This window comes from Ailuropoda melanoleuca, chromosome 14 (assembly GCF_002007445.2).
Source record: "Ailuropoda melanoleuca isolate Jingjing chromosome 14, ASM200744v2, whole genome shotgun sequence".
NCBI lineage: Eukaryota > Metazoa > Chordata > Mammalia > Carnivora > Ursidae > Ailuropoda > Ailuropoda melanoleuca.
The window spans coordinates 40915546-40936236 of NC_048231.1; the positions used below are offsets into that span (position 1 = coordinate 40915546).

At 56.2% G+C, this 20691-nt stretch overlaps 1 long non-coding RNA gene across 1 annotated transcript; it reads right to left on the reverse strand.

Annotated features, from left to right (window-relative positions):
* Window positions 1-7603: 7603 nt before the first annotated feature.
* LOC117795914 lies at window positions 7604-17374 on the reverse strand. Its single transcript, XR_004620092.1, has 4 exons — window positions 16575-17374; window positions 16182-16363; window positions 8163-8324; window positions 7604-7762 (listed from the first exon to the last, which is right to left on the reverse strand). It is a non-coding gene; the product is annotated as an uncharacterized LOC117795914 (long non-coding RNA).
* Between the last annotated feature and the right edge of the window lie 3317 nt (window positions 17375-20691).

Genomic DNA, 20691 nt, shown 5'->3' on the forward strand with positions numbered 1-20691 from the left:
GCTGGCCAGCTGGCTCGGCTGCAGAGCTGGCCTCAGCCAGGACCGCCTCAACCTGAGCTCAGCCGCAGCCACCCCCAGCGTCACCAGAGACCCACGTGTACCCATCCTGGGGGAGGGGCTGCACCTGGGCACGGTGCGTCTACACCCAGGCAGCACGGAGCGCAGTCCCTGGGGCAGCCTGAGGGGCACAGCTGGACAGGAGCTGAGGGAGAGTCTGGGCTGCACTGTGCCGGGATAAAGCCGAGAAAAACGAGTCCCTGTCCTGCTGAGAACAAATGTCTGGCCAGCCTCTCTGCTTCTGGCTAGACTGTCCCAGCCCCGGTAAGATGCTGGCCCGTGCTCTGTGTGGACACTGGGGAGGGGACCAGGGCCGCGTGGGCCACGCAGTGGCCAGGAGCCCAGAAAGACCCAGAAACGGGACAGAACCTCTGAGTCACAGGGGGTCAGCCCTGCACATGTCCCCAGAGGTGTTCCAGTGAGCCCCTTACCCAACAGTGCGGAGGCCAGGCCGAGCTGGACAGGGGGAGCCGAGAACACAGAGACGGAGATCGCTATGCAGACAGTCCTGCCCTCTGCCCCTCTCGTCGCTGATGGCGGGGACTGCTGGGGGGTCTCTCTAAGCCTAGTGTCCCCCCCCTTGCTGTCTGTCTCTCTGCCAAAGTCATGCTCACTCCCTCCGACCCGCAGGCTGCAGCCCTGGACGGACACACCTTGGTCCCCAGGCAGCTCTGGGGGGCTCTCCCGGTCCTGTTTACAGCAGCCTCGTCTGCAGCCTGGGACTGCACGGGCAGGCCCCAGACGGGCGGGCCGGCGGCTCCCACCGGAGGGCAGGGCAGGCCCGGCCCGGCGCAGGGGGGCTGATACTCGGCTTGCTGCGGTCCCACCTGCCCCTTGTTGCAGGGCCAGCCCCAGCCACCTGCCCACAAGGCCCCCGGCTTCCAGGAAAGCAGAACTCGGCCTCTGCTTTCTAGCAAAGTCCTGCCCTGACCACCCACATCAGCAGCCCAGAGAAAGCTCGCAGTCCAGAGAAATGAATCGGCTCTTGCTGTGAGGTGCCCCAGCCCTGGCTGCCCCGTGGGGTAGGCAGCCCCCTCGTCTGCACAGTCCAGCCCCTCCCCTAAACGCCCATTCTCTGAGAGCCCCGGTCTCCGCCAGCAGTGATGGAGGGTTCTGTGTTCTCCTCCCCATGGCCCATGGGCCCCAAAGGATGTGAGCACTGCGGGTCCACCTCTGTGACCGTGCCCTCCCTCGAGAGCTGGCAGCCACCCCGACCCTGGCAAAGCGTTGCTGATTGAGTGGCGAGGCTTCCTGGACAATCCGTGTGACCAAGCACTGTCACCCCCACACCGGGACCCCCAGCGGAGGGCCTGGGCTTCGGGTCAGGGGGAGAGATCTGGCCGAGCATCAGCGGCACGACGCCACCAGCATTTCCTGAGTTCCTACTATGCACTCGGTGCCATGCCCGGGCTCCCAGAGGCAGGGCCTCAGTCCTGCAGCCCAAGGCAGGTGCACAGGGAGGCGGTGGGCGGCATACATGCACACACAGCAGGCCCTGGGGCCGGGGAGTCGGGGATCTCGGGGGGGACGGCATACCTCCCGGGGCCTCTGGAGCATGACGGACAGGACCTGGTGGAGGGTCACTTCCCCACACACACCTCAAGAGACCCAGGACACTCCATAGAGAGCTCAGCGGTGTGAGGGCCCCGATGCCGTCTGTGGGGTCTGCAGCCTTCCTCTCCTCCAGAAGGCGGCGGGCAGGGTCAGAGGCAGGGGCTGGGGCATAGACCCAGGACAATGGGCTGACTGGGGGTGTGTAGGCCGGTTTGGATCGCCGTTTTGGGGGACCCTGTGCCACACAGGAGCAGAGATGTCAGAGAACTGGAGTCCCTGGTCCTGAGCTGGGGAGGGTGAGTGTGTGAGCATGACAGCTCCCGTGTGTATGTGTGTGTGTGTGGGTGTGAGAGCTCCCATGTCCGTGTGAGCGTGAGAGCTCCTGTGTGAGTGTGAGTGTGTGTGTGCATGCGTGTGTGTGAGCATGAGATCTCCCGTGTGTGTGTGTGCGTGTGTGTGTGGGCGTGAGAGCTCCCATGTCCGTGTGAGCGTGAGAGCTCCTGTGTGAGTGTGTGTGTGCATGTGTGTGTGTGAGCGTGAGAGCTCCTGTGTGAGTGTGTGTGTGCATGTGTGTGTGTGAGCATGAGAGCTCCCGTGTGTGTGTGTGTGAGAGTGAGAACTTCTGTGTGTATGTGTGTGTGTGTGTGGGCGTGAGAGCTCCCGTGTTCTTGTGAGCGTGTGCGCGCCCGTGCATGGGAGTGTGAGCGTGCAGGCTCATGCGTGAGCACGGCAGTATGTACAGCACTGGGGGCGGACCACAGCCACCTGCAGGACAGCTCACTCCATCCAAGGCCTGTGTTTTCTTCAGTAACTGGCATCTTACCCGTAAGCACTAATGGGATGTGGGCCGTAACAGGGGCTGCGGGGCTCAGCCACAGGGTGCCTGGGGCCCAGTGGCCTCTGTGGGTCCTGGCTCTGCTGAAGCAAACTCCTTGGGAGCCAGGGTGTCTCAGCGGCCAGGGCCGGCCATGATGAGTGACCCCCTCTGCAGAGAGTGCCGGGTTCCGTGACCCCAGGACGTGGAGGGTGGGTGGGGGCACAGGGTGGCCAGAGTTCACGTCTCACTCCCAATCAGAGTTCCTGCTTGTCCCCCAATGTGCTTTCCAAAATGAAATTTCAGGGCCCGGGGGAGTGGGTTTGGGGTTACCAGGAGACCATCTGAGCACATCGTCCTCCCTTGCGTCTCCTGGGCCTGAGGGGGTGGCCGGCCACAGGAGGGATGGGAGGCTTTGAGAAATGCACCGTGCCCCTCATCTCTGTGCAAGGGGGAAACTGAGGCCCGGGGGCTGACTGTCCGTGGGCCTGGCAGGTTGATAGGCCAAAGGATGGGAGGCTGCCCCCTCCCACACTTGCACTCCCCCTCATCCTGTGCACCTGCCAACCCCCGTGGCCCCCACACCTGCACGTGAGGACAGGTCCGGGCCCCTCTGGATGGGCGTTGGGTCTCCCGGCTTTGGAGGGGCCACTGGCAAGTGGCAAAGGCTGGGTTTGAGCCCAGTGGATCTGACCATCTTGCTTCTCCCCTTGGATGCTCAACGGAAGGGGCCGTCAGGCTGGTGGCCGGGATCCTGACTGCCCCTTGCCTGCTGGACACTGTGGGCCAGCCCCTGCTCTGCACCCAAGGGCCACCTTAGACAAGCTCCCAGGCCTTCCCACTGGAAAAGCCATGCTCAGCCACAGAGGGGGGCTGCAGAGTGGATCCCCGCGGCCGCAGATGTGCGCTGAGCGGGGCCTGGCTCGGAGAACACACCTCTCCCTTCATGCACACGTGGCTCATCAGAGGGTCTGGAGGTCTGGGGTGCCGGCTTAACTTGGCTGAGCCTTGGGCCGTACCTGGAGAAGGGGGCTGACGTGCACTTGCCCCTCTGTCTCAAATAGGCTTCTGTGTGGGGCAGGCCCCCATCCCCCAGGCAGACCCGCAGGCGACTCATCCAGGCCGCACTGCTCAGCTGTGTGGCCTGGGTGAGCTGCTTACCCTCTCTGTGCCCTGCTCCTTCGCAGTAGCGTGAGTGTGATGGTGCTGGCTCCCTGCGACTCTGCTTTCAGGGCTCTGCACTGTGTCAGGGCTGAGAACTCACCATTTCAATGGTGGGTGGGTTGGGATGGGGAGGGGGTGATGCCCAGGCAGTGGCAGTGGTCTCTGCCACAGCACTCGTAGGTCTGTGAATGACCCGGAAAGGGGAAGGAACAGAGGGAAGCTTCCCAGGCGGGAAGCACTGGGTGGGGGGCTTCCAGGCCTGAGCCCCCCTCGCAGACCCAGCCCTTTGGACAAGTGCCCCTGGGAAGGCCCGCCAAAGTGCTGAGGTGGCATGGGGCTGAAAGAATATTCATGACTCATGACGGGCGCTGAGCGGGAAGGCAGCCGGTGGGTAATGAGGCCACAGGAAGGGAAGCAAGCCTGCGAGCGATATTTTAAAATATCAACCTTATTAGTGGTGCCGCCGGCCTCCTGGGGGGCTGCCCAGCTGTGTGCACTGCCTTCTCCTGTTCCCACGCCCCAAGTGGCCACCAGGGGTCAGCCCAGCCCCCCACCACACACCAGGAAGGCAGGGCACCCAGGAGCCGGGGACCCTGGGGGACACCAGCCTGGGCAGTCGGGTGCAGGGCTGCCAGTGCCCAGGGGTCAGTGCAGATGGTCACAAGGCAGCTTGGAGACCCTGAGGACAGACCCTGGGGAAGAGGCCCCTCCCATCCCGGGGAGGGGAGAATTCCTCGGGCATGTACTCAGGGAGCCATTGGCACCCCCAGATTGGGCAAGGAGGCCCAAAGGTGAGTGACAGACATCAGGGACCACACAGCACGTCCCCCGCCCCAGGCCTGCCTGGCCACCAGCAAGGAGGGGGTGTGGTCAGCTCTTTCCGTCTCCACAGAAGCAGAGCCCTGTGCCCTCTGGAGGACCTTCCTGCTGACCAGAGCTGTCCGCTCCGTCCCTGACTCCCAACTTCGGTGCCTCCCTCTCCTGTGGTTCAGCCCCAGGCTCCCTGGCCCCCCCCCCCATTCAGTTCTTCTCCTGCCGGCCCTGGCATTATTCCGCTGGGGATGCTGGGGCTGGGAGGGTTGATTCCAGAAGTCTGTGCCAGGGCCAGGGTCAGAGCATGGGGTCTGTGGGACAGTCAGACTGACCCAGGCTGGTCTGGGAACTCCCGTCCTGTGGGCAGATTCCAGCCCCTGGAGAAGCAGGTGGGTGGGCAGGCGGGTGGGTGAGGCCCCCCAGGCCCAGCCCAGCACCAGTGGTGCTCCGGTGGGGGCGGCGGGGGCCTCCGGGCTCCCAGCTGCAGCCCAACGGGAGCTCCTCTCGAAGAGCGATGGACAGATGGGGCACCTGTCTCTCGTCCCTAATGAAGATGCAGCCCGTGGCAGGCAGGGTGAGCAAAGGGCACCACGAACCGATGACGGCAGTGGTGCCAGGGCCGCCCCGAGCAGGCCGGTGGGGACGAGGCAGTGGGCCTCTGGGGGTGGCGACAGCGTGCAGACAGTGCGCATTCCCTGCCACCCTTCCAGGGAGCCCTTGCTCACCGGCCTCTGTCTCACCCATGGAGCTTCCACCCAGGTCTGCTCAGGAAGGAAGGGAGGAAGGAGGCCATCTAGACAGGGGACCGGGATGAAGGAGGGTGCCAGGCCCTGTGCCAAGCGTCCTGGCCCCAACTGACCGGGGCCTGCCTCCCTCACCCCTCCATTCTGCCGGAGGCCCAGCCACACATTCCCCTGGAAGTCTCCCAGGATTGCCAGGCAGAGGGGCCCCTGGGCTCCCCGTCATCATAGCCTTTATAGCCCCACCACGTAACCACCCTCACACCTGGGCCTTCCCTACCAGGTTGGGCACTCCTGGGGGCAGACACCGCAGACACCACCCAGCTGCTTGCTGTGCTCCTGTGGGCGCCCCTGGCCGCTCCAGGCCTTTCTGCCTTTGGGTAACACTTGGCTGGGACAAAGTGAGTGCTCCCTGCATGCCAGCCCCAGGATACAATCAATACCGAATGAGCCTTTCATTATGAGGCTCTTAATTATTCAGTGTTGACTCCAGGAGGCCAAGTGCTTGCCCTAAACGCCCCGCCCCCACTCTGAGCTAGGGCCCAGCATAAAGCCAGACTGGGGACACGGGGGGAGGCTATGAACCCCTGGCAGCCCTGAGTTAGCTGTGGAGGGAGAGCAGTGACCCCCTGGAGTGGGGGAGGGGAGCCCAGGCTGCCCGGTAAAGCTCTGAGGAAGGAAGCCCACGGAGGAGGGGGGAGGAGGGAAGCGGCAGCGGCTACCCCCGGGCCAGGCCCTGGGCCCCTGGCACCAGCCCGAGGGATCCACGCTCCGCCCGCCCAGAGATGGGGCCTGCCCGCCTGTTCCCTGCATGCCCAAGGTCACCCGAGTGCAGAGGCGGGAGTGGAGTCAGGAGAACGCCAGGCGGTCGGATGCCCCCACAGGGGGGGGGACGAAGACCTCAGCCAAGTCCCTGAGATCAGGCCAGGAGGGCCACCAAAGTGCCGCTGTGGTCCCTGAGGGTCTCTGGGGTCCCTGAGGGTCTCTGGGGATTCTCACTGGCCCCAAGCTAACTGGAGACAGCCCCTACTGCTCTGGGCCCCATGACGGTGGAGACGGAGACTCCCTGAGTGGGGGTCTCGCCAGGTCCACCTGTGCCAAGGAAGCCCGTCAACCTCTGCAGGAAGAGCTCCTCTCTTCCCCACACACAGACGCTCTTCGTTGTCTGCAAAACCCCAACACTCCTCGGTCTCCCAGCCTGGGTCGCCTGCCTTGACCTGGTTCTCCAGGTGAGCTGAGACAGCTCTGCCCGTCTCCTCCCAAGTCCCAAGACACAGTCCTTCCCCCACCCGCCCCGGGGGGCTGGGTCTCTGCCCAACCCATGGGAGGGGTCAAAGGCCTGTGGCCAGGGTGCGGTGGACAGAGCTAGCTGGGGGGCCCAGTGGCCCAAGGCAATGTCTCCAGATGTTACGGGCTGGGTCGTGTGCTCCCCCAAATCCAAATGTTCGGACCCTAACACCCAGTACCTCAGAATGTGACCTTATTTGGAAGTAGGTTTGTTGCAGATACAACCAGTTAAGTGAGGATGAGGGCTTATGGGGGAAGGTGTGTCCTTATAAAGGGGGAGAGGGCCACGGGCACACAGTGACAGAGGCGGAGAGGGGGCACCAAGGACTCCAAGCCAGGGAGAGGCCTAGGAAGGACACCCTCACAGCCTCAAAAGGAGCTAGCCCCGGGGCACCCTGACCTTGACCTTCTGGCCTCCAGGACCATGGCCGATCTGCTTCTGTGGTTCAAGACCCCAGTCGGGGGCACTCTGCTGGGCAGCCCAAGCAAGCGAACACTCCAGACTGGGGACACAGGCGTGGCGTTTCGAGCAGCACCTTCCGGGATGTGTGCCATCAGCCACCCCTTTCTGAACACACAAGTTTCCAGTGACCGTTGGGGAATATGAGGCTTTGAGATGGGAAGGGATTTGCCCACAATACCCACAGGCCCGTGGTGGAGGTGGACCTGAATCCCAGCCCCCCGATGCCCCACCCATTGCCCTGTCCTTCCTTCCTTCCGGCTCCATTGTGAGGGCCTCTCCCACCTTACAGATGGAAGGACTGAGCCCCAGAGTCACCTGGGGAATGACACAGAGGGAGGGACAGCCGGGCCTGGCCATGGGCTCAGCTGAGGCTCTGCCGCAAGGCAGTGCGGGACGGAGCCCAGTGGACAGAGCTGTCAGGAAGGCTTCCTGGAGGAGGGTGTTCCCACTGGGCTGGAGGACGGGCAGGGATGGGCTGCATTTCTGGGGCAGAGATGGCGGTGAGCAGGGAGCAAGGGCGGGCTGGCAGAGATGTGGGCAGCAGGATGCCTCTGCGGGCGATGACGGACAGCAGGACGGCAGCGAGACACTTGCCCGCGGCCCCATCTGCCGGCGCGAGGCTGGCACGCAGGCTCCCACTCAGGCTCCACGCCGCGATGAATGCCCCAGGCCGTTAATTCATGTTTTTAATTACTGAGTACAGAGCGCATTATCAACAACCTGTTTCACATGAAAACACGAAGCCATTTGCCGAAGCGGCGGGGCCCAGCCAGGTCCAGGCCAGGCCAGTGGGTCCTTTCTGCTCTTGACAAAGAACAACGTTCTCGAGGTGCATCGTTTCATTCCTGCGTCTTTCAGCAGCGACAGCTCCTTCCGTGAGAAGTGCCAATTTATAAAATGCAAAGTGGACGCTGTGGGTGCTCGCCCTCAGGGGTTGGCCCCCAGCTCCCTGCAGCCCTCCTCCACCCCCTGGAGCTCCCCCACACCCGTCTGAGGTGGCGGGTGCCCCCCACACAGTCTCCCCCAGGCTGGGAGGTGGCCAGGCCCCACTCTGGGCTCGGGCAGGCTCAGGGCTGACACCTCCCTCCCCAGCCTGTGCCCACTTCTCTGGCAACCCTGGCATCCACCGGGGTGCCCCGGGGCCCTGAGTGCTGCCCGCACGCCTGGGCGCCATCACCCAAGTACACAGGGCACCTGTGACGAGAAGATCAGGCAGGACTGTGGAACGTTCTGGGGTCAGCCTGTCCTGGGAACGGAGGTGAACACTGACCTCCCAGCCGTGTGGTTTTCAGCCAACGCCCTCTTGGAACCTGTTTCCTCCTCTGTAAAATGGGCACGGGGCGCGTGAGCCTCTCCTGTTGGGCCCCCAGAGACCCATGGGCAGAGCCCCGCGTGGTCAGCTCCGCAGCCTGGCAGCATCTTCGGGGACGGGCTAAGGAACAAATTCACGAACGCACAAGTAAATGAATGAGTGAATGAACTGCGGGGTGGGGTGAGGACCAGCTTCCTCCTGGCCCTCAGCGAGGACAGGATGGTGGAGGTGGGTCAGGGAAAGAAACGGGTGGAGGGTCCCAATGGCCAGGGCCTGTGGGGCCATTTGCATGGGTAAGTGAATTTGGGTCGTTGTTATTCAGGAATTACACAGTGTGCAGGGTGAGGGGTCACAAGGCAGGCCCCGGGGGAGCCCCTTCCACTGAGGTCTGCAGATTGAGACCAGTCGATGGCCTAACGCAATTACTTACTTCTGCGCCCCCAGGGGACGCCCCCATGCCTGGCTCTCACTTTCAGCGTCCTCCCAGCAGGGAGGGTGTGGTGCCCCTCAGGGTCAACCTGCCTACCCCGGAGTTGCAGCTGGCTCAGGAGAGTCTGTGAGATGCCTGCTGGGACTCTGCACTACAGCTGGGGAAACTGAGGCCCAGCTTGCCCCCCCCCCAACAGCACAGATATTCTTACCTCAATTCCGGGACAGACCCCCGACTTCACTGTCCCCCCAAGAGTCTTCAGGGGTCAAAGCTCAGGCCCAGCCACCACTTGAGACCTCCCCTCCACTGGACCCTAAGAATCACCCCCTGGCTTCTCTCCTGCAAGTGGGCTCCCCCAAGGCAGGCCTGGACCACTCTCCCCAGGGGCCTGGACCTAGTAGCAGACCCGGGGCTTGGGCTCAGGCTGAGAGACTCCGGAACTCACCTGCGGCAAGGTAACTCACTCCCTAACTCACGGGCTCCTCAGCCCCCCACCCGTCCCTGCTCCTGGCCTCCCTCTACCCCTCTACTCTCTGTTCTCTGTCCCTTCCTGATTTGCCCAGGACCCTCCATGTTCCCAGCTCTCTGGGTCTCTCCAGAAGCTGTCCTTCCCCCTCCAAGACCCTGACCCACTATTCAAGTCCCAACTGAAATGCATCTCCACGGAGAGGCCCCCTTTCAGCTCCCCAGCCCGTTTCCCTCTGCAGCTGCGTCCCCACGGGGTGCATGGCTGCGTTGTGTGCTTCTAGTCTGACCCCAGCATGAGGGGGGCAGGACAGGAGCCAGGCTGGTCCCCCCACGAGCAGCACTCGGGCCCCAGGGCCACCCAGATCCCAGTTTCCTCCTCTTCCCTTTGCGCAGAGCCCGCTACGCACACCGGCCTCCCCCCGTGTCACAGGAAATGTCTTCATGAAATATTGATCAGCTCACACAAGCCTTGGGTTGTGGGAGGAAAGGACAGGGAGACTTTTGCATGTAAATGAGATGTGTTCGGTACTTCCTTAACCCTTTCCTGCCCAGGCAGCTGGGACACCTCCTCAGTTCCCCAGGAAGTGGGCCACGCACAGGCGGGCGCGGTGCAGACCCAGGGCACACGGGATCCAGGCACGGCCACGAAGGTGCCTTGCTTCTGCCTCAGCAGGCCAGCTGGCTGCTCCTCTGTTAGATCCAGAGACCCCGCGGAGTCAGCTCCCCCACCCGCGTCTGGGCCAGGCAATGCTGCTCCGCGGCGGCTCCCAGCCAGGCCTTGGCACCACATCATCTGGAAAGGAGCTTCCGTCTTGACTTTTAAATGTCATAATGCTATCTTGCGAATCATGCTGGTATCAAAAGAGGCATCTTCAGATCTGGTTCCAGCACCCAGGGCTCTGAGCCTGGAGAAGGGGACAGAGTGGAGCAGGCACCAGCTGGCCTCAACTTGCACACTTGTAAAATGGTGAGGTCACTGTACCTGCCCCTTAAAATTGTGGTCAGGATGCAATGGGGCCATGTATGGTTAGCACAGTGCCCAGCCACAACTGGCCAAAACACAGCATCTTTCTTTATTGAGCATGGATGGCAGGAGGGATAATGAGTGAATGAGTGAGTGAATGAATGAGTGAACGAGTGAGTGGGTTGGTGAACAGATGAATGGATAATGGTCCTACAGATACTCAGCTTTCCTACAGGGTCTGACATCATTCCCTGAAGGGCCTGGACCTCCCAGAAGCCTGTACCCACCAGAGGCTCTGGCTCTCAGGGTCCTATGCAGGTGCAGCCCCCTCTCCAGACCTGAGCTTCCATACTGACCTCAAATTGCTTAGCCCTCTCTCACAGGTCTGCATGCCACTCCATGCCCTGCCTTTTTGGGGCCCCTTCCCCCACCCTGGGTCTTCCGGAACCTTCTGCCCCTCTGACCCCTCTGATGCCCACTCTAATGCCAGACTGGTTCCCAAAGCATTTCAATGCAGTGTAAATATTGAACAGTGCAGTACAATAGAGTAGCAGGGACTGGATGTCCTCTCCCATTTGAAGGAACTAAAAAATGAGGTAAAATATGTGAAGCAGTCATTTTGAGATTGAAAACCAGGCAGTGCAGGAGAGTGATTTCTAAGGGAAAGGAAACAAATTACGTGACTGCTACAGTGCCACTGCTTGCTACCTGGAGACATAGAGCCCAGTGGCCTCCTGAGTTGAAGACACAGAATTGAGAACTCAGAGAAGGCAGTGTCTAGAGTTTGCAGAGCAGAAAATCTGAGTGCAGAGAATTGCACTGAAAGGAGGGAGCTGCACACAGAGGGCTCCAGATTGTGCACAGACCTCCCCTAGGGGCTTCCGCTAGGCACTGATCAGTGCACACGTATGAAAAAGTAGAGAGAAAATCAGCAAAGACACAGAAGACTTGGAACAACACTACCAACTACCTTGACCTAATGGATATTTATAAATCACTCCACACAACAACAGCAGAAGATCCAACCTTTTCATTTACCAAAATTGACCTTATTCTGGGCCATAAAATAAGTCTCAATAAATGTAAAGGGATCTGAATTATACAAAGCACTTTCTCAGCCAAAAACAGATGTAAATTAGAAATCAACAATTGAAAGATATCTGGAAAATCCCCAATGTTTGGAAACTGAATAGCACACACATCTAAATAACCAAGAAACAAAACTGGAAATTTGAATGTTTTTTGAACTGAATGAAAATGAAAACACAACACATAAAAATTGGAAGGGTGTGAAGCTGATGTGGGGCTTAGAGGAAAATTTAGTACTGAGAACCGACATTATAACAGAAAATAAAGGTTTTAAATCCATGATCAAAATCCCCAAGTTAAAAAATTGGAAAAAGAAGAGCAAAGAAAATCCTGCAGTAAGCATAAGAAAGAATATAATAAAGAGAATAAATCAATGAAAGAAAAAGAGGAAAACTATAAAGAAAAACCAATGAAAGTAAAAGCTGATTCTTAAAAGAAGATGAATAAAAACAATACACTTTTTTGTGTGATCAAAGTGATCAAGAAAAATATCAGGAATGAGAGAAAGGCCGTCACCTATTATTCTACAGATATTATAAGGAAAAATGTAATATTTTGAACAACTTCTTGACAATAAATTTGACAACATAAAGGAACTGAAAAATTCCTTCAAAGATATAAATTACCAAAGTTCGCTTAAGAAAAAACAGATAGTCTAAATAGTCTTATATGTGTTACAGAATCTAAATTTGTGATTAAAACCCTCACAACAAGGAAAACTAAATGTCCAAATGTTTTTGATGGTGAGGTCTACTAGTATTTAAGGAAGAAATAATACCAATTCTACACAAACTCTTCCAGACAATAAAAGATGAGGGGACGTTTCTGTTATCATTTGATGAAGTCGGTCTTATTCTGAATTTTAATCAAAGACATTACAAGAAATGATAGCAGTAAACAATATCTCTAACAAAGATGCAAAATTTCTTACCAAAAGTTTAATGAATCAAATCTATCTATCTATCTATCTATCTATCTATCTATCTATCTACCTATCTATCAAATAGGATATTATGACGAAGTGAGGTTTATTTCAGGAAGAAAAAGTTGATTTAACTTTGAAAATCAATGACTTTCATAATATTAATGTACTAAAAGGGAAAAACATATGATCATCTCAATAGAAGCCCTTAACAACATCCAAAATTGATTCATGATTTTAAAAAATCTCAGAAAACTAGAAATAAAACTAATTTTCCATACCTGATAAAGCCATCTATGAAAAACTACATCTTCCTAAGACTGAGAACAGCTGTTTGACACAAGTGTCAAATGTATCAAATTTTACACTTTCTTTTTTAAAAAATTTGTTTTTAGAGAGAGAGAGTAGAGGAAGGGGTGGAGAGAAAGAATCTCAAGCAGACTCCACGATGAGCACAGAGCCTGGACACAGGGCTCAATCTCACCGTCCTGAGACCATGAGCTGAGCCGAAATCAAGAGTCAGACGCTTAATCAACTGAGCCACCCAGGCGCCCCTCAGCTTTAACACTTTTAATGAGTAGTTTTATTGCAAGTCCATTACCCCTCAATAACTCTGTTTTAAAAAGAAATATTGTAAATAAATTGTAAAATATCAAATGAAGAAATAAATGTGAAGAGCAATTTGAAAGAAAGGACAGGTTCCTGATAAAGAAACTACCATTGGGGATGCTCAGTCGGTTTAGCATCCACACTCAGTGGGGAGTCTGCTGGAGATTCTCTCTCTCTCTCCCTCTCCAACTTCACAATTGCAACAATCAAGACCACACACGGTGGAACAGTACCTTCCACTAAAAATACACTGTATGGTATTGCACTGTCAACTGAGAAGTCCATACCCAGATGAACAGCATTCCAGAGCTGGTATGAAATGAGGACTTCCAGAACTAGAAACCCCTGAGAGGCTGTCCCACTGAGAACCTTCACAGAATGCACCTATAAGGGGTAGACTTTGGCTCAAAGAAACCAACCCAGGAAGATGGGATGAGATATATGACGCAGGGTGGGGGGCAATGTAGAGAAATCCAAAGGGGCACCGACTCTATGAAGTAACAGCATCACTGACAGCTAATAGCAAAGGTGTAAAAAATACTACGAACCAAAATATTCGAGAAGACAAACACTTATTCAAGATCTGAGGGTGACAAGACCCCTCAGCAACCTAAGAATACAAGAGGATCTCTCTTCTTTTAAGAAAGATTTTATTTACTTATTTGAGAGAGACAGAGACAGAGCATGAGTGAGGGGGCAGAGGGAGAAGCAGACTCCCCGCCTAGCAAGGAGCCTGACATGGGGCTCGATCCCAGGACCCTGAGATCATGACCCGAGCCTAAGGCAGATGCTTAACCGGCTGAGCCACCCAGGCGTCCCATAAGAGGCTCTCTTTACCCTGATAAGGATGATCAAACCCCATGGAAAACAGAATCTGTGATGAGAAAATTCAGCACCACCCTTTAGACCAGTTCATCTTTACACCTCATTTACTAGCAGGAAGCACATGTGGCAAGAGAAAGAAGTGTATTTTAGAGTCTAGATAGGGAAAAACTAAGCTATCACTCTGTGCAGACCATTTTCAAAGAGAACATTCAGGGTAATCTACAGACAGCTATTAAAATGAGACAGTTCAATGAGTTGTAGAATAGAAATTCAGCATAAAAAATTACTGGCAAAAATTAGAGAAAGTAATATAACAAGATACCATTAATAGTTTTTAGAGAGTACAGTTTCTAGGGTTATGTGTCATAAATAATGTGCAAGACCTTTCTAACAGGAATTTTGTTGGTTAAGCTTGGTGGGTTGGCATGAAAGAAGATTGGAATAAATGGAGAGATATACCATATTCATGAATGGGAAGATTCAATAACAACAAACATTCTCTTTAAATTGTTCCAAAGATCAAATGTGTTTCCAATCTGAATCCAAAATAGGCTTTTCAAGCTGATTTACACGAGCCACGGGCCAAAAATAGCCAAGACATATCTGTGGATGAAGGGGAGGGAGAATTACCCGACAGGTAACAAGACCTGTTTCATAAAGCTACCATTCTTACGAGTATGATGTGGTTCGGGCAGGGATGGATGCATAAAATAATTAAACTCAAGCAGGAGGGAGAGCCACACCCATTACATATGTACCCCTGGAATGTAGTCTAGGCGGCAGGTAGGGCGAGCCGGCCCCGTCTGCGGGTGACGCGGAGAACAGATGCCTCGCGTCGTGAAGAAAAAATAAAGTACAGCTGGATGAAAACTTGCATGTGAAAATGCCAAACTGCCAAAGACAACACAAGTTTTTACAACAAAAGCACAAAACATAAGGGAAGTTTGGTGTCTCGGACACATTAAAATTTAAAATTCTGTTCAGCAAAAGACACCATCAATAAAGCAAGAAATACAAGCGTCAGTCTGGGAGGATATATTTGCAACCCATACAACCAATAAAGTATCACCACCCAGATACATAAATAATTCCTGAAAATCAATAAGAAAAAGGCAAGCAACCCCATAGAAAAAATGAGCAAATGATAGGAAACCATAAATACAAGGAGAAAACAATGAGCAATAAATACGTGCAAAAGGCAGCTCAGCTTCACAGCCGAAACCAGGAAACACAAATTAAAACAACGAGACGCCGTCTTTCACCCATTAGAGTGTAAAAAATTAATAAGGCTGATACCACGGAGTGTTGCCATGAATTTGTGGAAATGGGAGCTCCGTCCATGGCTGGCAGGCGTGTAAATTGGCATAGACACTTCGGACAGCCATTTGTCAATACTTAATGGTAATGATAATGATAGTGGTTAATACTCGCTTAGCACTTACGACGTGCCAGGCGCTGTCAGGATCTCTCTGCTCAGATAAATTCGCAGAAGGCTGGAGACACTGGCCCCATGAGCCAGCAATCCTCACTGCAGTGGGGGGGCCTCACACACCAGCCCCTGCAGACACAGCCGAGGCCGCTGGTGAGATCGCAGTGTGGAAATGTGGAAATGCTGTGGAATTTCTTTAGTGGGGAGGGGTCAGTCCACCATGCCTTCTTCACACTACCAAATACATGACTACAGTTAAAAGGAGCACGTGGAGTTTGCATCCATGGACACAGATTCAATTTCAAAAGCTTGATGTGGAATAAGAAGAATCAAGTTGCAAGTATTTCCAAACTATTTCACCATCGATGCAAACTTTAAAACACATCAACTATTGTTTGCGGATGTGTGCACGTGAGATGAACGTATGCATATGTATGTGGGACTGATACACACCGTCCCTGCATCAGGCCTCTGGGGAGCTCTCCCTGTGTCTGCAGGAGCCCGGCTGCTCCAGGAAGGGAACGTGGGAGCCCGGGGGATGTCTCCTCCACGAGGTCCGGGACATTCCACGTTTGAAATCCACCAACATAATTCGTTATAACTCATGAAAGCAGAATGAACATGAGCTGGACGCGATGCACACCAAAGCAGCATCCTAGCAGACCCCACCTCCACTCAGGTAAAATAGGGAATCTCGGGCTTGGCAGAGCATCGAGGGCTCCTCCCGCTAAAGTCTGCAGCAAGATGAAGACGTCAGTGCTTACATTTCAGGTGCCCTGCAGCCCCACGTCAATGCACCGCGGGTTAAGAGCTCCGAGGACAAGATAGGAAGAGGCAGAATGGTGATTGGCTAACAATATAATCAAGTAGAGCAAATCCGGGGGGAAAACCAGTAACAAACCAGTAAGAGGGCTTCGTACGGTAGTCAGAGACAAGGTCAACATGTAAAACCCGTAGCTTTCTTTCGGATGCCCACTGGGAACCACCATCAAGAAGGAGCTGCCCCACATACAATACATGAAAACCTGCAAAACACCTTGGGGGAAAACCCAGCAGAAACGCATACAAAGCTTGTGTGGAGAACTGTAACTCTATTGGCAGATGCAAAAGAAAATCTGAGTAAGTGGAGAGACACCCTCTCCTTCGATGAGGAAAGTGAGCCTGGGAAACATCACTGCTGTGTGCCCCACAGCAGCCCCTGCGTGCAGCGGTCGCCCAGTCCAACCGCAACCTGCACTCACCTGGAGGACAACGCGCCGGAGCAGAGCCAGCCCACCCACGAGAAGGAGCAGCGGAGACTGGTCGAGGAGCGTGGCTGTGCATCTGCAAGCAGGGAGGACGCGGGGGGCTACTGCCAGCGTCTGGAGCAGGCTGCCCGGGGGACAAATTGCACGTGGATTTCTAAGTCGTAAGCAGATAAACTCTGTGGGTCGAAGACACGGATGAAAGACACAGACACAAAGATAAACAATGGTTAACTGCACCGGTAATGGTGGGGGTTGCCACCGACAGCAACCAGTGATGCTGGATTCCCCCACGGACCGGAAAGGAAGGTCAGGGGTGATACTTTCCAGCGCTGACGAAGGTGGAGGACACCGGGCATCTCGACTGGGGAACACCCATGAAAAACATACCTGGGTCCCCACCTTGAGCCCTGCCCCCCAGGTCAGCTCCCTGGACGAATGCCACGCGCACGGAAGAATCCAGAAGAATTGCAGCTGCTTGGGAATAGGAACAAAGAACTGAAAAGGCAAGCAAACAGAAGTAGTTATTCTTCACCAGCAGAGAAGAGCTTATGACCCGGGAGCGTCAGCCCCAGGACGGAGAACTCCGCCGCCATCCGAACAGAAGGCCGGCTGCGCGTGCCAGCGCCAGCTCCCCGAGACACGGCGCTCCATGTGAGAAGCGGGTTGCAGACAGCCCATGAAATATGCATGATTCCATTTGTGCCACAGCGAAACCACCAGACAACTGTACGTTGTCGTTTGTATGTACACACGTGTGCGCGTCGGCGTCCGGGAGCCAGCCTCCCGCAGCCACGCTGCCCCACGGGGAAGGGAGCCCCGCGTGGCGCTCTGCTCCCCAGGCAGGCACGACGTGTGACTCAGATGATTTACAGAAACGGCTGTGGCAAGAGGAAGAAATTGGAAGAGGCAGCTGGGTCTGCGGGTCTGGGGCTCTGGAGAAAGGCTGTCGCAGCAGCAGGTGGGGACGAGTCCCAGAAAAGAGGAAGAGGTGACGCCGCTGCAGGAGGGCTGCTGGGCTTGAGTGGGGGGAGGACCTGCCAGGTGAACCAGGGAGCAGCGGGGGACAGACAGGCAGGTGGACGTCCAGGTGGGTGGAGAAACTGAGGGGCCGCCAGGGCTTCGCTGAAGGGCTGGGAACAAGTGAGAGGGGCAGGAGTCCCTGAGACTCAGCAGGGGGGTTCAAGTTCAAGTTCAACCCTGGCCCTGGAGAAACAGCAGATGGAGGTGGGGGGATGGGGCCGGAGGGGAGGTGGCAGGGGTAACATCACATTTGGGACGGAAGGGAAGGGGCGTGGCAGGGAGGGTCAGGTCCTGTACCTCCCTTTGCCTTGGTAAAGCCGAGCACCGCTAGGGCGTGCACGCAGGAGCCCTGGGGCAGAGGAGGGTGGAGGTGGGGGACATGGGGGACAAGGAGGGCACGTTCCCCTTTCCTCCAGGACTTGGGGCTCCGTGGGGTGATGAGAGCCCCTCCATCAAGAAGGGAGGTGGAGGGCAGCTGAGGACGAGAGCGGCGCAGGTGTCACGTCAGTCCACAGGCAGTGGGCTTGTCGCCCTTAAATGGGGTGGGATTGCCGAGCAGGCTGCGGGTCAGGCAAGTGTGAACTTAGAGATGCGGGCCGGCCTGGCAGGGCATGCTCTCCCTGGTGCTGGGCAGAGGGACGGGCTCATCTGGGCAGCTGTGAGGGAGGGTGGGCCGCAGGAAGTAAGGGTATTTCCAAGGCCGTGATCGAGGGCCCGCAGACGGTGGGCTACATAGCAAGGAGAGCCCCCAGGGACCGGGGGGGAGGAGAAGCATGGGGGTCAGTGGCTGGGGGTCTTGATGGGGTCCAAAGGCAGGGCTCAGGCCGCTCGGCCAGAGCTGGACTCACAGAGGTCATCCCCACGGAGAGATGGTGGATCCCTCATTGGGGGCTGCTGAGTGGTGTCCCCCGGGCGCCCTCGCCGGCTCGCGGGAAGGGTTGCCACTGAAATCAGGTGTGCCCGTGCCACTCGATCCCACCGGAGAAATGCAGGTCCCTCCAGCAGGGAGGCTTTGAAGCACACCGCGCAGGTGGGATCCCAGTACCCCCGTGCTGAGGGGTCAGTACCACAGGATGGGGGGACACATCAGCTCCCATGCCCACAGCCTCAACGAGCACCCCATCCCCGATCCCACACACACGTGTGGGATTCACCAACTTGCCGTCGTCTTCCGCCAGTGGGATTGGGAACTGTCTTCCCCAGCAGCTCAGGCCACCCCATCCTGACCAACGTGTGTGGGTCCAGGCCACACGGGAGGGCGAGCAGGGCATGGCGTGGCCAATGAGGGGGCTTGGCGGTCTCCCTGTGCATGCAGGTGTGGGTGCAGGGCAGCGGCCGTGCCGGACCTCAGCCTGAGGACCGGGGAAGTGAGGCAGAGATCCAGCCGGCCGCCCGAGGCTGGGTCCGGAAGTATAATCTCAGAGCCAGAAGCGCACCCCAAAGCTGACATTTCAAGGCTGGTTTTATTTATTTTTATTTTTTTTAATTTTGTTTATTTGACAGAGAGACAGCCAGCGAGAGAGGGAACACAAGCAGGGGGAGTGGGAGAGGAAGAAGCAGGCTCCCAGTGGAGGATCCTGACGTGGGGCTCGATCCCAGAACGCCGGGATCACGCCCTGAGCCGAAGGCAGATGCTTAACAACTGCGCCACCCAGGCGCCCCTCAAGGCTGGTTTTAGAAAGAATGTGGCTTCGGGGCCAAAAGTTACCAGAAAGAAACCCTGTTTCCCACACTCAGGTGTGTCTGCCGCGGTTTTGTGGGGACACCGGAGATGCGAACGTGGGCTCAGCGTGGTCACTCAGGAGCAGATGGAAATGGGGGGTTTCTGAGGCACGGGGTCGCCCTCAGGGGGTCTCCTCCCCAGACCGCCCACCAAGTTCACGCTTCACAGGCAGACTGACTCCACGGAAACCGGGAACGGATCTTCTGTAATTAGAGGCCCAGCATCGCTCCGCTGGCTCCCGTCTAGCAGGCAGACAGTCTCTCTGCTCCCCATTCCTCACCAAGAACAGTAATTAGAATGCAAGGTCATCTCCATATAATGCATTATGACTTTAATATCAGTAAACTCCCCTTAAATATTAGATGCAGTGAGGAAATATTAGTTAAATTATCACAGACTAGTATGATCAGTTTCCTCTAGGATAAAATGTGATAAATGGGTTTTAATAAACTGAGGAGAATTAAATGCATCATATTCGTGGTTCCTGTCAATTTTATTTAGAGTAAAATGCCATTGTGATAATTAGTTGGGTTTTACTGTGTTCATTAAAAGCTTTTCTAATGACCGCTTGGAGGAATAAGTAAAATTAATTTCTTTCTTGAACATCAGAAGAATTCATCAAACAAACAAAAAGCGAACTCCAGGGCAGGGTGAGGCAGGGCGGGGGCAGTGGGCTTGTGGGGACAGCCACGGGGACTGCGCTTTCCTGTCACCCGCTGAGCCTGCCCCGGAGATGCGCCATCAGAAAGGGATGAGGCCAGGGCGGAGGCTGTGGCAGGAAGGCTCCTCCTCCAGGGAGCACTCCTTGACTGTCCAACCAAGGCGCCCTCCAGCCTGGCCTGTGCTCCAGGGTCCCAGCTCCTTGGTCTCCAGGGGCTAAAGCCAGGCCTCCTTCTTGTCTGTGTCCCCGAGGGATCGAGCGCAGGGACAGGCACTCAGGAGGGCACAGGGGCTAGAAACTGGGGTCCTGAGCCATCTTGGGTCTCATGGCCACTGTCTGCCCCAGCACGGAGCGTGTGTGGTCTACAGGCAGGAGTCGTGGCCACAAGGGCTGCCAGGGGAGCGCGGGGGTGGGACGGTGGGCCTCGCAAGGCTAGTGCAGGTGGTGGAGAAGAAAAGCTGGCCAGGCTAGGAGAGGTTACATCACCTGACTGAGGCCACGCAGGGGCAAAGTGGGAGACCAGACCCAGAGGGCATCCAGCTGGTGCTAAAAGCCCTGATCCTTCCCTCCTCCCTGGGCCAAGTATGGCAGGTGTCAAACTGGAGGCCTGGGCACCAGGGGTCTTAGGGTGAGCCCAAGAACCTTGTTGGTGAGACCCCCACCACACACACTCACACATACACACAGGCACACGCACACACGCCACATGCATGCATGTGCTCACTAACACAGCCTCCCGTCTCTGCCTGCTGTGGATTCCACGGTCCTCCAGAGCCCAGCCACACATCGTCCCCCTGGATGGCTCTCTGGTCCCGCGTGACCCACCTAGGACCATTGCACTGGTTTCTCCCTCCGTGGAGCCCCTGAAAGCGGCTGCAGAGCCTGAGGGGTGGGCGCGTGGGAGTCTGTCCTGTACAAGAGGGCACTTTGTTTCTGGGCCTCACTGCATCTTCCCTGGAAGGTGAGGGGGTCCTTGGACTCTGGGCCTTATGGGAGGTCTTAGGTGCAGGCCAGCCGCAGCCAGCCGTAGCCAATGCTGTCCTCCTGCTCACTGCCGGCTCCAGGCTGCTGCTTGGCTGTGAGCACAGGCAGGAGGGGCT